This window comes from Chionomys nivalis, chromosome 1 (genome assembly GCF_950005125.1).
Source record: "Chionomys nivalis chromosome 1, mChiNiv1.1, whole genome shotgun sequence".
Classification (NCBI taxonomy): domain Eukaryota; kingdom Metazoa; phylum Chordata; class Mammalia; order Rodentia; family Cricetidae; genus Chionomys; species Chionomys nivalis.
Window position 1 is genome coordinate 172,988,467 of NC_080086.1, and position 7,371 is coordinate 172,995,837.

The following is a 7,371-nucleotide window of genomic DNA, read 5'->3' on the forward strand; positions in this document are numbered from 1 at the left end:
TGACACTGGGCCGGTCCTATGGTTCGGGTATAGGGCTAGATTGGGCGTTAGAGGAGACGGGATAGGAGCGGGTGGCCACGTGGCAGGGCACCCACAGGATGCTGCCTTTGGCGAGTGGGCTCAGTCTAGAGGAGCTGAGGAAAGTGTGCCCTGCTGAACCCCTTCGGTTATTTGGCGCTATGGGAGAGCCTGGGGCCAAATGTCAGGCTGGTACAGGACAGCAAATCTCTGGAAGTGAGTTTTGCGCCTTTTGAGGATGGAGGACAGCGTCTAGAGATCTGTCTGCTGTTGACTGTGGGGAGGAGCACTGGCATGACAAAGGCCAATAATGCAATAATCTGACTGTCAGTAGAAGCCAGTCACAGGGGCTCTTGTGATCGAGCGCTCGGCAGGCTTGGGCAGGAGGCCTGGGCTACAGAGTGGGGACTTGTTTTAAAAGAAGGTGTCGGCTGATGGCAAGAAATGGCATAGGATGTTAGGTTTCATCCAGCCAGGTGACCTCTGAGAGCATGGACAGCACCCCAGTGAGGGTAGAGGAAAACCGCACAAAGGCCGGACCTTGAGACATGGATGAGCTGAGGAAGGTCTCGAGATGTAGCGACTTTGGCAGAGCATGTATTCATGTGGGACAGTCCCAGAGGAGGTGAGTGACCATCCCTGTGCCCTGGTCAGGTTCTAGCACCTTCTGAGTGCCTTTGATCTGGACCAGACCAGTGGCAGCTTGTGTACCTAGGGGACTCTTGTGGGTTACTTACTTTGCTCTTGTACACTTAAAGAGATATTTAAAAATATCTTCTAGCCTCGAAGTTGTGACTCTGTAATAGAATTTGCTTAGTTTGGGTGAGGTCATGGGTTCAAGCCCCAGCACAGGAAAGAGATCTTAGCTTTTGGGTTTTGTGAGGAGTGCTGTCCTGGAAATGGGATGTGTTCTGTGTTTAATGGAGGCCTTTCCACTATATTTAGAGACACATCGGTCCTCGCCAGGAAAAACTTACCCAGAAGAGATGGGAAGTTGAGGCCTCAAGAACACAAGAGAAGGTGCTCTGGACAGAGGAATGGGGGGCATCTCTGTACCCCCAGGACATCCTTACTGGTAGGTGGAGCCTCGGTGGCCTTAGAAGGATGGCTGATCTATTCACAAAGATGACTTTGCAAGGGGCCGGGGTGTTGCGGTGGGCTGCTGGCCTTGGAGAGTTGTATCAACGGAGACAGTTGACAGCAGAGCTGTGTTTAGGTCAGTTTCTCCTCTAGTGGGGTCTCAGTCCCTGTGCCCGGGGCATCACTCGGCTAGATCGCCTCATTCTCTAAGTGTGTGCATGTGCCATGGCAGGAGAGCTCACACAAAGCACTGATTTCAAAACAGATGTGTCTTTTCTCACACTGCAGATGCTGGGAGCTGATTCTCTGTCTGAAAGTGGGTTTGTCCTGGATGTGGGTTCTGGAAGCTGTTATGGGCAATGGTATGATTGGATCTTCCCAGAATGAAGGCATCCCCCTGCAGTGGTTCTGCAGAGTTTTCTGGAGTGAAGTCTGGCTGGAAAGGCAGAACGCAGGCCTGTGAGTGGTAGTAGAGGCAGCCATTACGGACGGCTTCCTCTTCCCAGCCAGAGCTCATGCCCATCTCTACCAATGGATAGTTCTGGAAGTCTCCTGCGTGTGCTTCCTCAGCCCAGTGACATCATCTCCTGGGGGTCCCTGCCATTTGGAAGCTAGTCTTCTAACTCCCCAGCTCTTCTGGGAAGGTGTGTGGGAGCAGGGTGTGGAGCGGGAGCAGACATCTTCGGGACCGGAAGAGGAAGGCCACTGTCAGTAGAGGAGGCTGCAGGCGGAGGAACCCCCTGCATTGACAGGAGGGGCGGGTGGGGCTTGTCCTTTCAGGGAACCAGACTTGTGTCTTAATTTTGTGGAAATATGGAACCTTGTTGCAGACTAACCTACAACCCTGAGGTGCCGTTTGTTTATGAACAAAAAAGGCACCTTATCTGGTGAATCTGAACGCAGAAACTCCTTTACTGTGCTTGACTATCTTCTTGGACATTTGGAGTGAAGTTCACAACTGTAAACGAGCCTCGCCGTCAACTCCGTCCGCTCGAAAGCTTCGTTCTCAAGCCAGAGTTCATTCCACTGATTGTCCCTCTGCGGGAGTCAGTCAGGTCCTGACGTGCTGGCCCCCAAGGGTACTTGTCTCTTGCAGATGTCTTCCTGGCCCAGAACCTCCAGGACTGGGGATGGAGGGTGGGGGGTGGGGGAACACAGGAAAGGGGTGGAGAAATCTTTAAGCACTTCCCTCACGACCAAGGAGAAGAGCATCTGCCACTTCCTGGAAGGTCTTGGAGGCATCCGGGCAGGCACCTTGGGCCCTTGGCCGCAGGGTGGTTTTGCTGCCTGCTTCTAGGTCGGTGTTTCTCCTGAACCCCGGTTCTGGCGTGGGGAAGAAGTCTTTGTCCTCACTTGTATCTCTGAGCAGCGTCCCACGGAGGGGAAACCTCACATCATTTCTTGTTGCCACCATTTCAGAAAGACCCAGCTAACCGGTTTCCTCCTACCTGTTCTAGTCACAACCGAGAACAGGCGCTTTCAGGCTCCTCGCGGGATTAGCCCCTCTCAGAATATCCTTGCAAAGGAGGTATTTTGAAGGTTTTCAAATCCTAAGGAAATAAAGCTATTCCTTAGCTATGAAATGTGGAGGATTCCAAATATACCATAACTCAGGCCGGGCGGTGGTGGCACATGCCTTCAATCCCAGTACTCAGGAGGCAGTGGCAGGGGGATTGCTTCAAGTGGAGGCCAACCTGGTTTACATAGACGATTACTGAGATCCTGTTTCAAAATAACACTTTTTGTTTGTTTTTGTTTTTTATTTCTTTCTTTCTTTCTTTCTTTATTTATTTTTTATTTTTTATTTTTTTTGGTTTTTCGAGACAGGGTTTCTCTGTGGTTTTGTAGCCTGTCCTGGAACTAGCTCTGTAGACCAGGCTGGTCTCGAACTCACAGAGATCCGCCTGCCTCTGCCTCCCAAGTGCTGGGATTAAAGGCGTGCGCCATCACCGCCCGGCTGTTTTTGTTTTTTCAAGGCAGAACCCTGTAGTTCCTAGAGACTGTCCTGGAACTCACAGAGATCCCGAGTGCAGGGATTAAAGATGTGTGCCACCACCTCCTGGCCCAATCTTGCTTTTTAAGACAAAGTTTCATATAGCCCAGGCTGGCTGGCTTCATTATGTAGCTGAGGCTGGCCTTGAAGTCTGAATCCTTTTGACTTCATAAACCAAGTGCTAGGGTTTGTGCGACCATGCCTCTTTTTTTTGTTTTGTTTTTGTTTTTTGGTTATTTTTGTTTGTTTGTTTCTGAGCCTTTATGGCTCTGGCTGGCTTGGAATTTGCTATGTAGACCAGGCTGGCCTCAAACTTCCAGAGATCCACCTGGAATTAATCCTAAGTGTTAGGATTAATAAAGGCGTGTGCCACTACTGCTTGGACTTCCTGTCTTGTTTGAACCAGTGACACCATTTAGCCTCTTCAAACCAGATCTAATGGAACCCTTTATTCTACCAAGGTTGGCCTGAGTCAACTGTGTGTGGTCTCTGGTCTCTGGCTTCTTATTCATGTTGATTTCCTCTTTAAACATAAATATCTTTTATGTAATCTGCTCCAAGACACTTTTTTTTTTTGGAAAAAAGTACTTAAAAATGGCCTCTTATTGTAAAAATAAAAATGTTCTAAAATCAGATTGTGATGGAAGTATAGTTTTATAAAGCACCAAGGTTACAGGGATGGTGGGCACGGGAGGCTGGGCACACTGCTGTCATAAGGGCTCCTAATGTACCAACTCAGACCTCAGGCTCCATTTGGGCCATCAGGCCCCATGCTCCTTGGTGCTGCCTTTGCGTCACAGCCCTGATCCCCCCTGGGTTTGAACTTTGTGGCTGAACCCCTGGCCACCACTGAGTGAGTCACAGTGGGCATGTATCCCCAGCTGGTCAACAGACTACACTCTCCAATACTGTAGCAGAGAGGCGGGCTTCCCAGGGGCTGCCAACCTCAGGGGAAGCCTCCAACTCCAGCAGGTGGATGGGAGCCTGGCCACCTACACGGTCCTTCACAGATGAGGTCATCCTGGCATCCTTCCGGTCAGTCTCGCTGAATCAGATGGGTGGAAACAGAAGCCAGGCCCCATGGTCATCAGAGGCCCCACCCGAGTCCACTGCATAGACTGCTCACAGTCTGGAATGCCAGGACGGGAGCCAGCTCAGTTTAAAGTTGAGGAAGAGCATTTGGAGGTGGCTCCTGCTGGGTGCCACGTGACCCCAGGCTTCTTCCTCCCTCTGGACAGGCATTTGAAAATACAGCTCATTTGCTCATTTTATTTGTATGTCTGTGTCTACATATGTACCCGCGTGCCCATCCTGGAGCTGGAGTTACAGGCAATTGTAAGCTGCTAACCAAACCTGCTAACTTCTCAGCCATCTCTCTAGCCTCTCTGGCTAGGCCTTCACCTTCACAGGTAAAAGGGATTGGGTGCTAGCTAAGGCTATCCTCAAATCTAACGCTGCCTTGCACCCACGGGCAAGCCTGTGGCTTAGACCCAACTGACTTCACAATCCAGTGACTTCCAAGTTTGGCCTGGCCTCCTTGTTTGATACCTCTTGAGTTTTGTTGCTCAAGTGGGTCCTGGAGCTTTTAAAGATAACAAAATCTTGGGGCAACATGGCCCTTCAGCCCTTGCGGGACTGTGAATTAAATCACATTTTTACACCAAATTGTTCAACAGTGCTAACACTTTCTTTTGTGGAAGTGTTAAAGGGAAATGCATTTTGGGGGCTCTTTGTATTTCCGGTTTAAAAAACCACTGGAAAACTAGGGTGATGTTCTCAGCCCCTGCTAATGCATGCCTGCTAATGCATGCCTGCCTGCACTCGCGATGAAGAGGCCGGGCCACAGCTGTGTCAAGCCCTGGATGAGGCCCATGGCGCAATTACAGGCCTGACTCAGAACAAGCTGACCATGCGTGGGAGGAGCTGAGCTCAAGATGCCCCTGGCCTGCAAAGCAAGTTCTAGGCCAGCTATGTATAGTGAGACCCTGACTATGTTTATATAGAATCTAATATGCAGTTTGTTCTGTGTGACCTCTCTGCGTGCCAGCATACACAGTAAGGCTGCTGGGGGGACAGTCACACATGTGTACTTCAGCACTCCATTTGTTTTTTTTTTTTTAAATATATATTTATTTATTTATTATGCATACATTATTCTGTCTGTGTGTATGCCTGAAGGCCAGAAGAGGGCACCAGACCTCATTACAGATGGTTGTGAGCCACCATGTGGTTGCTGGGAATTGAACTCAGGACCTTTGGCAGAGCAGGCAATGCTCTTAACCACTGAGCCATCTCTCTCCAGCCCTTTTTTTTTTTTTAATTTTTTTTTTTTTTATTTTCGAGACAGGGTTTCTCCATAGCTTTTTGGTTCCTGTCCTGGAACTAGCTCTTGTAGACCAGGCTGGCCTCGAACTCACAGAGATCCACCTGCCTCTGCCTCCCGAGTGCTGGGATTAAAGGCGTGTGCCACCACCGCCTGGCTCAGCACTCCATTTGTGAGTTCACACTTAGTTGGGGAAGATGCTGAGTCTCAGTGGCTACAGCTGTAAACTGGGTCTCCTCACAGCTGGAGTGGACAGAGCTGAGGGTGCAAGGCGTCTGACCGCACCGTGCAGAGCCGTTTAGAACGCAGTACCGTTTAACTGTTAGCATCTTCCCTTTCTGCACAGCCCTGGCTGTCCTGGAACTCACTGTATAAACCAGGCTGGCCTTGAACTCAAAAGATCCACCTGCCTCTGCCTTCCAAGTGCTGGGATTAAAGGCGTGTGCCACTACCTCCTGGCCCCACTGCTAGTTTCTTAAAAGGTACATAAATCCAGAAGAAATTTAAGTGGAACCCAGTGAATTAATTAACTGATTAGTTTTTGAGGCTGTGTTTTACTCTGTAGCCCAGCCTGCCCTGGAAGTCTGTATCCAAACTGACCTCTAATGGCAATTCTGTCAGCCTCCCAAACACTGGGATTTAGCACATGGGCCATCACACCTGGCGGGACCCAGTTCATTGAGTTTTGCTCCCAGTCCTCCCTCCACCAACTGTGTTGGGTTTTGAACCTGGGGCCTTGCAAATGCTAGGCAGGTAATCTGCAAGAAGCTACACCCTCAGCCTCACGACTTCATCTGCAAGGGCATTAAATTTGGGGGAATGCACCTAGCTCTTCCCGCAAATAATAGCTCAGCCACTTAAAAATATAACTGTGCCCTTGCACGCGCCACATTTCCCCAGCTCAAGCATATGAAGTAATATTTCTGGGTATGGATTCTAGGCTAGCCCTCCTGGCTTCTCTCTTTCTGGCTGAGTGAACTTGGTGTGGTAATTTAATTTGCTCTCTTTGGAGCTCGTTGCGCAGGATGATAGTACTTCATCCAGGTTCAGTCGGCTAGTAGCGTAAGGACCGAAAACTATTATTTCTCTAGACGTCCTCTAATTACAGGCAAGCCTGTGTTCATAGTAAGAACTAGGAGCGCCTGTGGCAGGGTTAGGGCCCAGCCTGACCTCACCTGTCTCCTTAAGGCGGCTCCAGAGAGACCCCATCTACCCCCACTCACCCTGCAGATGATACTACCTTCCCCTTCTTTCCCTTCCCTATTCTGGAGAAATGCATTTCAGGCCCTAGCACTAAAAATTAAAAAAAAAAAAAAAGCTAGCAAACCGCTCGATGGTCTTCAGGAGGGAGAAGCTGCTGAGGAAGTGCAGCCCCAAGAACGGATGGCAGGTGGAGAGCCTCCACTCTGTAGCTGCTTCAGTGCAGCCGCAGCTCAAAATCCGGGCTCCCTTCTATCACCCCACCTTCTATCACCCCCACCTTCCTCTTTTTGAGACAGGGTTTCCATGTGTAAACAGGTGTGATGGTCCTGGAACTCGCTCTGCAGACCAGGCTGGCCTCAGAACGCAGAGATCCGCCTGTTTCTGCCTCCCAAGAGATGGGACTAAAGGCGCGCACCACTGTCCAGCTTCCTTGCTTCAAGAGCTGCTGGGTGAGGACAGTGATCTCAGTGACAAGCAGCTGAGGCCTGGGCCAGTGACCTGCGTGACCCACAGCTGCAGTGTGGGGTAAGGGGGATGTGGACCCTGTTCCACAATCAAGTTGGTTTTCTCCCAGATAGGTCTGCTGCTCACTGCCCTGTGCCCTGCAGCCTGAGCTGCTCTTCCAGCGATCTCAGCTTGGTCACTGGAGTGTAGACGACTCCAGCACCACCAGGGCGTAGCTCTAGCTGCAAGACCACCAAGAATTCCTGGATCGCAGGTCTCTTGGCTTCTCTGAGCTCCGGATTCCTGTCTG